At 45.1% G+C, this 17,081-nt stretch overlaps 1 pseudogene; it reads left to right on the forward strand.

The window, feature by feature from the left end:
- Positions 1-2,099: 2,099 nt before the first annotated feature.
- LOC129326259 (CDK-activating kinase assembly factor MAT1-like) lies at positions 2,100-2,965 on the forward strand (annotated as a pseudogene).
- Positions 2,966-17,081: the final 14,116 nt, after the last annotated feature.

Here is a 17,081-nt window from a genome sequence, read left to right on the forward strand (position 1 = left end):
CTGGTCACAGACAATACAGTAACTCATCAGCATGTTGGTTAGTGCTGACAGAACAATGCCATGACGAAACGTTTACGTTTGATGCAGCATTTGGCTCCGGTGCTCTCCTACTTTGCAGTGGACCATGGAGGTCACTCCTATTCACAGTTTATATCAGCAACAAGAACCTACAAAATATTTGAAAGATTCAAGTGAAACAACGGATATTTACCGGTTTTGTTTATTGACTGTTCACCAGTTGGACTGTGATTTAATGTTTTAATATCTATTTATTACTATTTATTACAATGTATAATGGAATGGTTTGATTATTAGATATATGATTTTTTTGTATTTTGTAGGTACATATATATATATTGCATGTGATAGCTCTTTTGCAGTTTAACATATTAAAAAACCAAAAATAATAAACACTTAATATGTTTCATAGGATATACAGGATTTTGTCTCTTAACCTCCGGGTGATTCTCTGGTTTTGCTAACAGTTCATTATTCCCAGTGGAGCCTTTTTAGGGTTGCTCTGGATTCTGGCATGCTTGCTATGCAACCTGTGCCTTATGGAGGTGCACATGGTATTTTTCTCCCCTGTGGAATGTCCATAGGGACTATGTTGGCAGGTGGCCAGTAGTGCCAAGTGGCTCTCAGGATTGGGCCAGCCATGAAAATGCTACTCTGTTCATCACACATGGATTTTGTACACTTTCCTATCTGTTTCTCACTTACTTGAAATTAAACAAGGACTCCAGGAGGCTTGCAATATCATCAAAATTTATAATTTATGTGGAACCTTCGTCTTATGTTCAGTCTCAAATTTAACACCACCATTTCCTTACTCTTCTATTTCTTGTTGTACCAAGTATCTAGTTAGATAATACTTGAGCTTACAGTCCTTTTAAAATCCAGTTCAGGACTTTATTAATTAAATCACAAGTAAAAGTAGTGACTTCTTGGCTGCAATCCTAAGCACACTTAACATGCAAATAAGTCTTCCTGAACTCAGCATGACTTACTTCCAAGCAAAAATGCTTTAGATCAGGGAAGCCAGTGTTTCAGTGTGACTGTAGGGCAAACACTATACACACCATTAATTCAGCCTAGACATAATATTCCAAGTAACATCAGTATTAAATAAATGTCACATTGATTGTGCCTTAGATATTCTGTTTAGCACAAAAGAATCCTTTAAAGTGAAAATAATTCCCTTGTTTGGCTCATCAGTTCTTGTATTTGATAGAGTTAATTTCCTAGGATGGCTAGGAGAACAGTAGTGAGTAGGTGTGTGAGAAAGAGAAGCTATTTGTTTCTGTAATTTAAATGACAATAAACCAGTCTTTATAGAGACAGTAAATTAGATATCAGTTATTCCTTTCTAAGCAGAATGTTTGCAGCAATGGGGAGAGAATCTGTTGATTTAAACTGGAATAAACTTTCATTGTCTGATTTTAAGAAATGTGTGAGGGTTGAAATTGGTGGGGGGGGGTGTAGAAAAAGTTTTATATTCATCTCTTGGCATGCACTGAAGCTACTGATAGCACTTATGTTGGTGTATTCTGGATGAGGGTTGCATTTGAACCTATGTTATCAACCTAACTTTTCCTAGACATTTTTACTGAGGACAAAATCCCATTTGGTTCAATTGGTCTTACTAAAATATAGAACCACAGTCTTGTAACCTGACCTTTTTGGTGTTTATGTGGAAGTATGCATTTGAATTCAGTGGTGATTACTCCCAAGTAAGTATGCATAGGATTGCAGCCTTGGTTTACGTAATGCACAGTTATTGCATCTGCAGGATCCAGATACAGCACAATGTTGATCAGTGGTCAATGGCCATCAGCCTGTCACAAACTCAGCTTCAGGACCCCATGTGTTAAACTGATAATAATTGATAATAATAGACATACTTTACAAAACAGTGAATGACCTAAACTTTGCAAAACATTTACATTATCATAAAACAATATATATATATATCTTCTGATATCAAATAAACTACAGTATGTTTCTGAAAACAAGTCAGAAATCCTTGGCATCATGCCCTTCCTTCTATTTCCCTACATGTTCTCTCCATGTGCATTCCACCAAAGTAAAAGATTCACATGCTATGCGAGAGTGACGTGGAGTTGCAGTTTGTCCAGGAAGCTGGGAACTGCCAGGAGAGTGGCACCCCATTGCAGAAGAGCAACTTCAGGGTGCAGCTCTTTGAGGATTCGGCTGTTGACAAGGAGGCGGAAATACGGAAGAAGGTGCTGAAAATATACAATAAAAGTGAAGATGATTTTCACAGTCTAAAGGAATATAATGATTTCCTGGAAGAAGTCAAAGAAATTGTGTTCAACCTGACCAACAATATTGATCTTGAGAATACAAAAAGGAAAATGGAGACGTACCAGAAGGAGAACAAAGAAGTCATTCAGAAAAATAAGATCAAACTATCCAGAGAGCTAAAGGAACTGGAAGAGGCTCTGGAAGCGGAGCAGCAGGAGAACGAGCAATAGCGGCTTCTTGTACAAAAGGAAGAACAAATGCAGCAGATGCTAAAAAGGAAAAACAAGCAGGAACTTCTGGATAAACTGGAAAGATCTCATCTGCCTGCCTCTTTACTGGTAGCCCAGCATAAAGACCGCTCTATGCAACTAGAAATGTAGCTGGAGATTCCTAAACTGGTTAAGCCAGTTGCGTTTTTGACAGGCATCAAAATGGGTCAGCAAATTGCATTAGCGCCTGTTCCAAAGATCAAAGAGGTACGCTATGAATATCAGCCATTGCACATAGAGACATATGGGCCCCTGGTCCATTTGTCGAATGGGTTGAATTCCCCAGGTTGAATTGCTGAGGAAACGGGTATCTAAACTACATCCGAGCTGCCTCCCTGCAGGATTTCACTGGTGGACACACTTCCTCACTTGCCTGTCATCGAGCCCTTCAAGATGCCTTCAGCGGGCTATTCTGGCATCTGAGTTAGCCTGGGAAAAACGAGCCCTGGTGCAGCGTGAACTGAGGGAAACCTCAGGTGAAAATTGCTGCTGTCTGCACTATGGTGAAGCTGCTGTCATCTTCCTTCCTTTTTTATTGTGAAGCCAGCTGTGCTGAAGAATTAAAATTCTGTGCAAAGAAACTCTCTCTTGAAAAGCATGGATCACTTTTTTAGGGTGGCAGAGGAGAGGGGGGGAATTGTATTAGCCAGTTTGCTAAAAGAGGCTAATGGAAGATGTGAATAATTCAGTTTTACGTGTTTGAGGTTTTGGGAACAGACTTGTAAAAAATTTAAAATAAAGGCCTTTAAATAAATTAAAAAAAAACTTTAACCAGCCTAAATCCCTCAACCTTATCTGGATCTCTGTATGTTCCCCTGAACCATTCTTCAGATGCTTCCTCTTTAAAGTGCCCTCCATTATAACTTTCTATACAGCTACAGCCAGATCATGGGTTTTTTCCATGAGGAATCTGGTTCTTTGGAATAGCCTACCAGAGTGGATCCCTAGGGCATCTTCAGTTGTGATATTTTGGAAGACATGCAAGACAGTCTTATTCTAGGCAGCGTGAATGGCGAGTAAATTGTTTCAGGAGATTTGACTCTGCTTGTTCTACTTCTGTGTGCTTGTTAATCCTGTATGTTTTAAATATTGTCTGCTTTTAAATTTCTAATTTCTATTTGGTCTTCATTCCTCTGTGCAGCGCCACATTGGGATTACGCTTGAGTAGTCCTACTCCGGAGAGAGATTTTCTTAGATCTAAAGCTCTGGAGGGGGCGTTCCCAGTCTCCCATGCATGTGTGGAGCCTTTCCCACCCGAATTCAGCGCCAAGATGTGGAATGTCCCCTCATCCCTCAGTTCTCCTTTCGCCACCAGTGAGAGAGGTTGTATAGCTCTGCTCTTTGCTCCATTTGTTGTTAGTTTAGCTTTTTTCTTAGGTATTAATAGTATAGTATAGTATAGTAGAGTAGAGTAGAGTAGAGTAGAGTAGAGTAGAGTAGAGTAGAGTAGAGTATAGTGTTTCTAGTTCATCGTTGTAGTTTTTAGGAATAGTTAGAATTAGTAGTTTGAATAATATCACAGAAGGCACTTTTCAAGAAGTGAGCCAAGTGCAACATGAAAAAGACACATACGGATGAACATTCTCTATGCCTTCTCTGTTTGGGTGAGTCCCATAACGTTGCGGTCTCCCACAATTGTCAGCATTTTACACCTAAGGCATGCAGTGATTGGGCAGCATGCCTCAAGGAACCTATGTGGTAGATAGTTCTCTCGGGATCCTCTAAACCAGCTAAATCTTCTGCTGAGTCGGCCCTGACTTCTCGCTCAGAGACCTCGGTTCCATCCGAAATGCCCAAACAAGGCTCAGTTCTGACCACTTCTTCAGAACCCATCCGAAAGGAACCAAGCCAATTCCAAATGGAAAGAATGGCCCATCTAAACCCATTCCCCTGAATACGTTAGATCAGAATGAGCTGCCTCTGAACCGGTGACCGAAGGCTAAAGCAAAGACTAAACACCTCAAGTGGCCCACCTACTCCTCACAAGGATTGACACTGCTCAGCAGCCTCAACCCCATCCCTCATTATTGAGGAGGAGATCTTTCAACCTCCACCTACCCCATCCCCTCCATGTACTCCTGCTCTTCAGCATGAGGATGAGGGTGAGAGCATTGCTGATGACATTGAGCAAGTTTTCTCAACGGAACCATTAACAAGTCCTCCCCAGGCGGATCCGAGGACTTTTACCGACTCAATCAGTTCCCATGATGGGAGCACCAACACAATCTTTTCAGCCAACTCAGCAGCTTACTCCGTTTTCTTTGTCACCACAACCAGTTCTGTCAATGCCCAATGCCCCGGTTCTACTGTGGCCTTATGCGCCTCCTTATCAACTACCAGCTCCCAACTGGCAGGAATTTATGTCCTGGTTGCAATTGGTCCTTTGATGACACCTGCTTCGACCCCTTTGGTTCCAACACAGCACCCACCATCAGAACCACCTTGTACTTCCTTGTGCCAATCTCCTGTATGGGGTCATTCTACTTCCGGTTCTTAGGAAGATGTTGAGATGGTGTCACAGTTTGACAAGATATCAGATTTGGCATCTGACCATTTGACTGACGAGGTTGTGGGAGACCCTACATTCTCCTCCCCAACGGAGGACTATTGACTATTCTCTGAGCAAATGCTCAGAATGGCCAGGGCTCTGGAACTTGACATCTCCTCAACAACCAAGCCAAAAAGTAAGGTGCTCCAGGCACTTTATTCTGATGTCACAACATCAGTGGCATTCCCTGCTGTAGAGGACTTGCTGGACATAGCCCATGTGATACGGGACAAGCCAACTTCCACCCCAGCCACATCTCGCAAGGTGGAAGGATACTACAGACTCAAGCAGCAAGACTGTGCCTTCCTCTTTAATCACCCTCGACCTTCATCTTTAGTGACTAAGGAAGTCCAACCTAAGCATAAATATGGCCTTCATTCATCCCCGATGTTGCCCAATGGGAGTCAATCATGGAAGACTAGAAACAGAGCCCATTGTGCAAATAAATACAATGGGCTCTAGAAAGCTGGGGAGGGCTGGGGGGGAGGTGGTTAAGGAGGGCTGGCAGGTGGGGGGCAAGGGGAGTCTGGGGGGAGATGAAAAGCAGGAGAGGTCTGGAGAGGGATGGCAGGTAGGGAAGCAATGGGGTTTGGGGAGGGTGGAGGGGTCTGGGGAGGGATGGCAGGCAGGGAGGCAATAGGCGTTTGGGGAGGGCTGAGAGGCAGGTGGGGTGCGGAGAGGAATGGCAGGTAGGGAGGCAATGGGGGTTTGGGGAGCGTAGAAAGGCAGGAGGGTGTGGGGTGGGATGGCAGGTAGGAAGGTCAAGGGGGGTTGGGGAGGGTGGAGAAGCAGGAGGGGTCTGGAGAGGGGTGACAGGTAAGGAGGCAAGGGGGGTTTAGAGAGGGTGGAGATGCAGGAGGGGTCTGGTGAGGGATGGCAGGTAGGGAGACAATAGGGGTTTGGGAGGGTGGAAAGGCAGGAGGGGTGTGGGGTGGGGTGGCAGGTAGCAAGGGCAGGGGTGGTTTGGGGAGGGTGGAACGGCAGGAGGTGTGTGGGGTGGGATGGCAGGTAGCAAGGGCAGGGGTGGTTTGGGGAGGGTGGAAAGGGGGGAGGGGTCTGGAGAGGGATGGCAGGTAGCAAGGGCAGGGGTGGTTTGGGGAGGGTGGAAAGGTGGGAGGGGTCTGGAGAGGGATGGCAGGTAGCAAGGGCAGGGGTGGTTTTGGAAGAGTGGAAGGGCAGGAGGGGTGTGGGGTGGGATGGCAGGTAGCAAGGGCAGGGGTGTTTTGGGGAGGGTGGAAAGGCAGGAGGGGTCTGGAGAGGGATGGCAGGTAGCAAGGGCAGGGGTGGTTTGGGGAGGGTGGAAAGGCAGGAGGGGTGTGGGGTGGGATGGCAGGTAGCAAGGGCAGGGGTGGTTTGGGGAGGGTGGAAAGGCAGGAGGAGTGTAGGGTGGGATGGGCATTCCACTCACCCGGCCTGGCCGAGAACGCCATGGCATGGCGCGGCAGGGCTCGGAGGGCGAGGGGCGCTTTGCCTCCCCCTCCCTGCCCACAGCGCGGCTCTGCAGGGCTCAGAGGGTGAGGGGCGCTTCGCCTCCCCCTTCCCTGCACACGGCGTGGCTCTGCAGGGCTCGGAGGGCAAGGGGCGTTTTGCCTCCACCTGGCCCCCGGCAAGAGCAGTGCTGTGCGGCACGACAGGGCTCCGAGGGTGCCAGGCCTTTTGCCTTCACCCGGCCCCCAGCGAGAGCGCCATGGCGTGGCGTGGCGTGGCTCGGCAGGGCCCAGGTAAGCGATACGCCCCTCGCTCCACTCTCAACGGGGCCTGGGCAGGCGCAGCGCCCATCACCCTCGGAGCCGCGCCACACCATGGGGCTCTCGCCGGGGGCGTTTCACTCGCCCGGGCCCCGCCGAGAGCACCATGGTGTGGCTCGGCAGGGATCCAAGGGGGGTGGGCGCTTTGCCTCCCCCATCCCTACCCACGGCGCGGCTCTGTAGGGCGAGGGGCGTTTTGCCTCCGCTCGGCCCCCGGCAAGAGCAGCGCTGCACGGCGGGGCGGGGCTTCGAGGGTGCCGGGCGTTTTGCCTGGTCAGGCCCCATCGAGGCAGCACAGCGAGGCGAGGCGAGGCGAGGCAAGGCTCCAAGGGGGCGGGCATTTCACCGTCGCTCAGGCTCCAACGGCGCTTGAGCATGTCGCTCTTCCCGCACCGCCCTCTTCCTCCAGCCGGGCTAGCTCGCCCATGGCCTTCCCTGGCGCCCTTTTATGCTGGTGCGCCCCGCACAGGTGCATCAGTATCCATGTGAGTCGTCGGATAGACGTTAAGAGAATTATATAGTAGGATTCTTGGGTTCTAGCTATAGTTAGAAATAGCTACAGGTTGCATTTTCTCAAAACCCCACCCTTGTCCCAACCAAGGGGAGCATTTTCATCACCATCCCAGGAACTGCAACTTGCTATATCTGAGTTTATGGATAAAGGGGCCGTTCAGAGGGTTCCCTCTGATGACTCAGAATTCGGTTTTTACTCTACATATTTTAATGTAGAGAAGAAGGATGGTGGAGTTTGATCAATCCTTGATCTATGACATTTAAATAGTTTTATTAAAGTTGAAAAATTCCAAATGTTAACACTCTCTGATGTCATTCAGTACCTTGATGTTCATGTATGGTTTGCAGTCCTTGATTTAAAGGATGCTTACTTTCATATTGCTATACACAAAACCCATAGAAAGTATCTACGATTCAGTTTTGGGGGAGAATCCTTCCAGTATACCACTTTGCCTTTTGGGCTGTCTTCTGCCCCAAGAGTTTTAACAAAATGTATGGCTGTAGTGGTCACATTCCTTAGATCTAGGGGCTGTACCGTCTACCCCTACCTTGATGATTGACTCTTGGTGGGTTCTTCAAGAAAGACATTGCTAGAACATGTTAATCTCTATTCGATTAGTCTCTAGCCTGGGATTATTGATTAATTGGAAGAAGTCCGCCCTGGTACCAACCCAAACAGTTCAATTCATTGGCGCAGTCTTAGATGTGCGAGTGGGCAGGGCCTTCTTGCCCAGGGAAAGGATGAATTCTATACGGGCCATGGTTGGAAAAATTGAGGCAAAATGGTTCCAACCTGCTAGATTTATTCAGGAACTATTGGGCTTAATGGCATCCACCACATGTGTGGTTCGCTTTGCACGTCTCTTTATGAGACTGCTACAAAATTGGTTTATACGATCCTTTGACCCAACTAGTCAATCACAATCCAAGTGTTTTACGACACCTAAATCAGTGGTTTGGTCCCTAGGTTTGTGGGCAGACCCAGCAAATTTACTCAGGGGCATCCCCATTGGTGTACATTGAAATGATATTATCCTGACCACCGACACATCCCTCCTGGGCTGGGGAGGTCACCTGGGCGAAATGTCTATACACATGGTCAGCATCTGAATCAAAGCTCCACATAAACGTCTTAGAATTATCAGCCATACGTTATTCACTTCTGTCTTTTGCAGGTATGCTACGTGGCAAAAGAGTTCTTGTGCAGGCAGACAACACCACCACACTCTACTACTTAAACAGGAGAACGGCATACCTGACCCTCTGCAGAGAGGCCACACATCTCTGGCTCTGGGCCATTCACAACAAAACCTTACCTCAAGCAATACACTTTGCGGGCAATACAAACACCAAGGCGGACACTCTGAGCAGATTCTTCAATCCACAGCACGAATGGTCCATCAAGGACAAGTACATCCGTCCAATTTTCAGGATGTGGGGATTCCTGAGAATCTTTTCGCCACCTCCCAGAACATGAAGGCTCACTTGTTCTGTTCTCGGGCAGGATCAGATCATCACTCCATTGGGGATGCCTTCCAGATACCCTGGGACAAAGGGCTGTTTTATGTTTTCCTTCCAATACCATTATTGACCCAGGTTCTATGCAGAATCAGGTCCTTCCAGACACATTGCGTTCTTATAGCCCCTTTTTAGCCCCGTAGGGATTGGTTTCCTATCCTTTGGCAGATGGCAGGTGGTCAATTCCACCATCTGCCCAATGTCCCAGACCTGTTATGCAGAGATCGAGTTCTGCACCATGACATCACTATACTCAATCTTACAGCATGGCTGCTGTTCCCCAAATGACATCATTTTCCAAGGAAGTAGCACTAATTTTGTTAAATGCTTGGAAGCCCTCTATTAGGTTGTCATATGCTCAAAAATGGGACTTATTCACTAAATGGGTAGCAGAAAGGGGACTATCTCCTTTTTCTTGCCCATTACCAGCAGTATTGGACTACTTGCTATCCCTCCTACACAGAGGCCTTTTGGTTTATTCTGTAAAGATCCACCTCACTGCCATATCAGCCTTTCACAAACAGGTAGATGGTAAGACATTGTTTTCCCATCATGCCTCCAGGAAGTTTTTGAGGGGGGGCTCTTCACACATTCCCTCCTAGATTAGCCCCAGTCCCTCAACTGAGTCTTTCACTAGTGCTTGCACACCTAATGCTCCGCTCTTTTGAGCCTTTTGCCCATTGGCTCTGCTGTCCTGGAAGGTTGCATTCCTTGTAGCCATCACTTCTTTGAAGAGGGTTGGTGAACTGGGTGCTCTCAGGGTGGATCCCCCTTTCCTGCAATTCTTTCCACAAAAGGTCATTCTACACCCTAGCCTCAGCTTTACCCCCAAAGTTGTATGAAGGTTTCACCTAAATCAGAAGGCATCATTACCAGTGTTTTTCCCAGACCCTACATCAGAAGCAGACAAAGCTTTACACTTGCTGGATGTACATAGGGCTTTATTATATTACCTGCACTCAGGAGATCTAGGGCACTCTTCATTTGTTACGCAGGCACACATAAGAGCTTGCCTATATCTAAGCAGTCTATTTCCAGATGGATAGTAGTGGCTATTAAAAGATGCTACTCCACAGCAAATATTCCATGCCCTGGAACTATCAGGGCACACTCAACACGATCCCAGTCATCTACAGCAGCCTTTCGCTGAGGAACACCCATGCTGGAGATTTATCAAACTGCTACATGGTCATCTGAAGACACCTTCATCAAGCAATATGCAGTTGATGCCAACTCCAGATAGGATGCTGCTGTGGGGGATCATTATTTAAATAGAGTCTCCTCACACCCACCCCCATTGGAGAGTAGCTGCAAAGAGGGACGAAGATGAAAACAGTGTTTCACTTACCTGTAACTGTTGTTCGTTGAGTTCTCTCTATGCAGACACTCATGCCCTCCCTCCTGCCCTGCTGTGAGGAGAATAAATTTGACATCCTCCGGCGGCATAGGAAAACTGAGGGATGAGGGGGTGTTCCGCGTCTCGGCGCTGAATTCAGGTGGGAAAAGTTCCATACATGCGTGGGAGACTGGGAACACCCCCTCCAGAGCTTTAGAGCTAAGAAAAACTCTCTGGAACAGGCCTGTGCAAGAACAGTCCTAAAGTGTGTCTGAACAGAGAGAACTCGACAAGCAACAGTTACATGTAAGTGCAACACTGTTATCTAATCTGTGCTTTAACTTGCTTAATTGGATGGTTACAACTGATGTGCTGTCAACCTTCATGCTGCTCTGTTAGCCTCCTTGAGTCTAAGGATATAAGACAGGATATAAATGTTTTAAATTAATATGATGATCTTTAAAAAAAACCCTATAGTTTGTTCATGATATAACCATATAGCAGCAAAGACCAAGTTCAGCTGATGTAACACGACAGTTGTAAGATTTTGTACTGTTACAGCTAGGAAGGCACTAATTGAAATTTCACAGCAGTGAAGAGCTCCTAAGGTAACCTTAAATTTTTTGGCTTAGCCTTCAATACTGAAAGTGATCCAAACTGTAGAGAGAAATAGGTGAAGCTACAGTGTGTGATGAGGTAAAACCAGGGGAGAGGCAAGATTCAGCTTCTCTCATCTGCATGTTCTTTGGTCCCTGGATTTCCAGCCTAGTTTCTTTATTTGCACTTTGCAAGCCTACTTTCATGACAGTTGCAGTGATCACTGAACAAATCATTCAAATGTTAAATCAGAACAGCTGGGATGAAATAGTAGCCAGAAAACAGAAACATTGCATGAAGTTGAGCTCTAATGCCCTGAGATGAGATCAAACAGTGTTTGTCAAAATCCTGACAAATGTCCCAACAATCGGGTCATTTCGTAGAAAAAAAGCTGCAGGTACTCATTAGTATAACTCATTAGCATAACCCATTAGCATATGCCATGCCCCTTGACATCACCAGAAGTGTGTCATTAGCATAACTGATTTGCATATGCCACACCCCTGACATCACCTATTCTGGATGTTTTGGACCCAATCCTGGCTATTCAGGGCCGAAATTGGGCCCAAAGTGGCAAAAAGGGGCTGAAAATGGCCAAAAATGGGCCCAAAATGGTCAGAATCAGGCCACTGCTGAGCAGGAGAGTGATCCACCACCCGTCAGAGGCTCGCTTCTGGCTGTTTCAGGACCAATCCTGGCTATTTGGGGCCCGATCCTGGCCATTTTGGGCCCAAATCGGGTCCCAAATGGCTGAAAGGTGCCCAAAATGGCCTGGATTGGGGGAGGCTTCCCCCTCCCAGCATTGACCGAATCCCGATCATTTCGGCCCCGTTCCCAGTGGAAATGTGCCCAAAACAGCTGAAAGAAATTTTAAGAAATTCACCCCATAAGGGGGTAAAAAGGAGTAAAATGTATCTTCCCATAGGGATACAGCTTCCCTTTATGGTTGGCAAGCTGCAGCCTGCTCCTCTTCCCCTACTTCCAACTGCCAGCTCGGCCACACTTCCCTGATTGGGCCAGCCTTTCAAGGTCATTTGCATATGTGGCCTGATTGGGGCTCAGCCCAACATTCTAAACAGCTGCTAAGGGAGTAATTGAATGTGTCCTGTAGTAAAATGCACCTCCCAGTCTTTCCCTAAAAGTTCACTAGGGTTACCACTCTCCCTATGGTGTAGAGCTGCCATCCTCCAGGGGGTGGCTGGAGATCTCCCAGAATTACAACTGATCTCCAGGAGACAGAGATCAGTTGCCCTGGAGAAAATGGCTGCTTTGGAGAGTGGACTTTATGGTATTATACCATTCTGAGTCCCCTCCCCAAACCCCACTCTATCCAGGCTCCAATCCCCAAATATCCAGGAATTTGCCAACCTGGACCTGGCAACCCTACTGTGGGGACTGCCTACTTGCACCCCCCTCTCTCTGATTGGTCAGCCATGGAACTCTGTGTTCTGAGGTAAAAATCAGGTCAAGGAAACTGCATACAGTTGAAGAAAGATGGCACAAGACTCCTGAATAGGGACTGTATATAAACATCAGTATAGCAACTGAGTTTTTAAATGTTCAAGGGGAAATGGTACACAACCTTTCTAGGGGCCATTTTGATGTGAGTCTCTCAGATGAAACTGGCAAAGTGCCCACCACATAGGGTTGCCAGCCTCCAGGTGATAGCTGGAGATCTCCCAAAATTACAACTTATCTCCAGGCAATGGAGACCAGTTCCCCTGGAGAAAATGGCTGCTCTGTAGTGTGAACTCTATGGCATCATACCCACTGAGGCTCCTCCCCTTCCTAAAACCACACCCTCTCCATGCTCCACCCCCCAAATCTCCAGGAATTTCCCAACTTGGACCTGGCAACGCTACCACCACACCACTCCTCTTTTAGTCCAACTCCACCTCATACTTCTTGCAGCCGTCATCCCTTACCACCCTCAAGAAGCCTCCTGGCAGACATTGTACAAGATATGCCGATGCTAAAAGGAGGAAGCAACTGCGGCAAAGAAATATGCACATCATACTCCTGCAGTACACTGAGCAGCAGTGACCAAGTACCAGCAAGTCTTGAGTCCAAGGGAAAGGTGACCATCCCTGCAGGCCTGGGCACAGTAGTGACAACCCTAGCAGACCTAACAGCCAAGATATATCCTGGTATCGACTTCCTGTTTGGGATTGAGGGCGACCTGAAGTTGCCTGGGAAGCTGGGCAAACAAGAGCATCTGTTTTGGCAGGCCAGGTGCTTTGATCGCCTGCTGCCAACCCACCCCAGGTAGGGGGGAGGGTCTAGAATGCTACGTGATCTGGAGAGTGTGTGATCTCGGCAGAGGGGGGGTTCGGAATAAAGGATTTTCCCCACCGCCTTGAGGTCCCCTCTGAGAAGGACGAGCTAAGATCTCTACAGAGCTCTTTGGAGTCGAATGCTGACATAAGATCGCCTGAACCCAAGCATCTGTACCGAAATTGAACATCTTTAAATGGAAGAAACAGCACGATCAGCCCAAGTTTAACAAGAAAAGGTAAAGATTGCTATCTCACTTTCCGGAATTAAAAGTGAAAGAAAAAGGATAAGAGCAACAAAATAAAAATACAAGACTGCTAGATGAGTAAAGGACTAAGGCAATTTTGAGAAATTTGGTGAATTTAAAAGAAGAAAATCGTGTTAAAAGAGAGAAAAGTTTTGTTTATACATACCCAGGGCTCATTTGGAGCCAGAACGCACAGGAACGGTGTTCCGGTACCTCTAAAAAGAGGTCACGTGGGTTTTGGCCCCGCCCACGTGATTACTTTTCTCAGTGTGCAAGTCGAGTGGTGCTGGGCTCCAAAGGAAGGCAAGCTGATTGCATTCATTCTGCTCTGCTCTTTTACTTTCGTTTGTGACTTGGGGCGGGGGTGGGGGAGAGAAAATAAGTGAATGCTGAGTGGTGCTGGGCTCCAAAGGAAGGCAAGCTGATTGCATTCATTCTGCTCTGCTCTTTTACTTTCATTTGTAACTTGGGACAGGGGCGGGGAGAGAGTAAATAAGTGAATGCCGAGTGGTGCTGGGCTCCAAAGAAAAGCAAGCTGCTTGCATTTATTCTGCTCTGTTCCTTTGATTTGTGAGGGGGGGAGAGGGAGAAAATGAGTGAATGCCGAGTGGTGCTGAGCTCCAAAGGAATGCAGGGTGCTTGGAATTCATACTGCTTTATTTTCATTTGTGACTTGAGAGAGTGAGTGGCTGTTATATCGCTACTCAATAATGACTATAAAATTTTTGCAAAGATATTGGCGGAGAGATTGAAGGGGTGGCTCTCGGAAGTCATAGAGGAGGAACAAGCAGGCTTTTTGCCAGACAGACAAATAAGAGACAATTTAAGGACAGTGATCAATGCTATTGAATATTATGACAAGCGTTGTGACAAAGAGGTTGGTTTCTTCTTTGTAGACGCTGAAAAAGCGTTTGACAATTTAAACTGGGACTTTATGTTTGCCACTATGGAAAAGCTACAATTGGGAGAAAGATTCATCAGAGCAATTAAGGAAATTTATAGAGACCAGACTGCAGCAATTGTGGTGAATGATGAATTGACCAAGAAATTGACGATAAGTAAAGGAACAAGACAAGGTTGCCCGTTATCTCCATTGTTGTTCATTCTAGTATTGGAGATTCTGATGATACAAATACGTCAAGATGAGGAAATTCGTGGAATAAAAATAAAGGACTATTCATATAAGGTCAGAGCATTTGCGGATGACATAATGTTAATTGTAGAGGACCCATTGGAGAACATGCCAAGAGTGATAGATAAGATCAAGGAGTTTGGCGACTTGGCAGGTTTCTTTATTAATAAAAAGAAGTCAAAGATACTATGCAAAAACATGACTAAGCAGAAACAACAATTGTTAATGAAAACAACGGATTGTGAAGTAACAAGTAAAGTGAAATATTTGGGAGTCGAATTAACTGCAAAGAATATAGATCTATTCAAAAACAATTATGAAAAACTATGGACTCAGATAGAGAGAGACTTGATTAAATGGAATAGACTGAATTTGTCATGGTTGGGTAGGATTGCAGCAGTTAAGATGAATGTGTTACCAAGAGTAATGTTTTTGCTACAGACAATACCAATCATCAGAGACTCTAAACAATTTGAAAAATGGCAGAGGAAAATATCAGATTTTGTTTGGGCAGGCAAGAAGCCTCGAGTGAAAGTGAAAGTTTTACAAGATGCAAAGGAAAGAGGCGGAATGCAACTGCCCAATCTGAGACTTTATCATGATGCAATCTGCCTAGTTTGGTTGAAAGAATGGATGACATTAAAGAACAAGAAACTACTAGCCCTAGAGGGATATAAAAAAATATTTGGATGGCACGCATATTTATGGCATGACAAAGTAAAGGTCAACTCGATGTTCCTGCATCACTTTGTTCGGAGAAGTCTATATATAATCTGGAAGAAGTATAGAATTTATTTACAAGAAGGAACTCCTTTGTGGGTGGTTCCGTATGAGGTGATAGACCCGAGAGCTGTTGATAATGAACAACAATGTTTAACGTACAAAGAAATAACTAAAACTGAAGCATCCAAACTCAGAATAAAGACACAAGAGGAACTATCACCTAACTACGACTGGTTCCAGTATAGACAGATCAGAGACTTATATAATTCGGACTCTGTAAAGGGAGGTATACGAATAGAGAATTCGGAACTAGAGCAGACCCTTCTTAAAGAAGATAAGAAAAGAATATCCAAGGTATACCAAGTACTGTTGAAGTGGTATACCGAGGATGAGATAGTTAAAATACAAATGGTGAAATGGGCTATAAACTTTAATAAAGAAATAACAATGGAGGCATGGGAATACTTGTGGAAAACTACAATGAAGACAACGACATGTACTAATATCAAAGAGAACATCTACAAAATGATCTATCGTTGGTACATGACACCAAAGAAGATTGCGCTAGGGAATTTGAACACTTCTAATAAATGCTGGAAATGTAAGAAGCATGAGGGCTCCCTCTATCATATGTGGTGGTTGTGTGAGGTAGCCAGGCAGTACTGGGGTGAAATAATAAGAGAAATGAGTGAAATTTTACAATTTCAAATTAATAAGAACCCAGAACTCCTGCTACTGAACTTGGGAATGGAGGGAATTCCAGCCCAACACAGGATGTTGATATTTTATATGACAGCAGCAGCTAGACTTTTGTATGCGCAAAAATGGAAAGTAGAAGAAGTGCCAACTATTGAAGATTGGACTTACAAATTGCTGTATATGGCTGAAATGGACAAGATGACAAGAAAACTGAGAGATCTGGACTCAGGGCAGTTCAACACAGACTGGGAGAAGCTGAAACAATACCTGGAGAAGAAATGGGAGGTGGGAGGAAAACTGTGGCAGTTTGAGAACTACTGAAGTACTGAAGTAGAGGGGGGAGACTTTACCGGGGGGAGAAGAGATAAATGTGAATTAATAAGCAGTTAGATTAATAGATTGATATATATATAGATATATATAGGTTAATAAACAGAACATAGAGAAAATAATTAACTATAAGGATTAAATATAAGGATTGATTAACTAACAATATTTTCTTTCTTTTTGATAAGTTTTGTACCAAACTGAATGTCTGAAGATATAGATGGGTCAAATTGATTGACTACGTGATGAGAGATATATAGAATCATTACAAAAAGATAGAACGAGTAATATATAGAGAATAAGTCAAATTGTTTGATATAAATGAATGTATGATTTATATGGTTTATGATATATAGAAATATTTGAAATTGAAAAATGGGATAAATTGTTTATCTAAGATGGAAACAAAGACTTACAGTTTGGGCATACAATGTTAAAAATAGTTAAGGATGTACTGCTTAGAATAATGGAGAATATATCTTTGTTTTAGATAGAGGAAGCTAATAAAAACAAGGGAAAGGGGACAAAGGGTGGGAAAGCTGTTGGAAGTCAACAAAAGGGGGGGAAAGGGAGGGGGTTAGAGATGAAAAAATTGGGGAAAATTGAATGTAAATGCAAAAATAATGTTCTAACCCAATAAAAATTTTTCAAAAAAAAAAAAAGAGAGAGAGAGTGGCTGCAAGCAGGGCTGGCTCTCTAGAGGAGGGTAAGCTGCTTTGAGTTCATTTTCCTTTAAAGAAATACCTGGAGACTTTTGTGGAAAGGGGCCAGGGGGGTGGATGTTGCCTTCTGACACACTTCCGGTGATGTCAGGGGGTGTGGCATATGCTAATGAGTTATGCTAATGAGTTATTCTAATGAGTTCCTGCAGTTCTTTTTCTA

This window comes from Eublepharis macularius, chromosome 3 (genome assembly GCF_028583425.1).
Source record: "Eublepharis macularius isolate TG4126 chromosome 3, MPM_Emac_v1.0, whole genome shotgun sequence".
Lineage (NCBI taxonomy): Eukaryota > Metazoa > Chordata > Lepidosauria > Squamata > Eublepharidae > Eublepharis > Eublepharis macularius.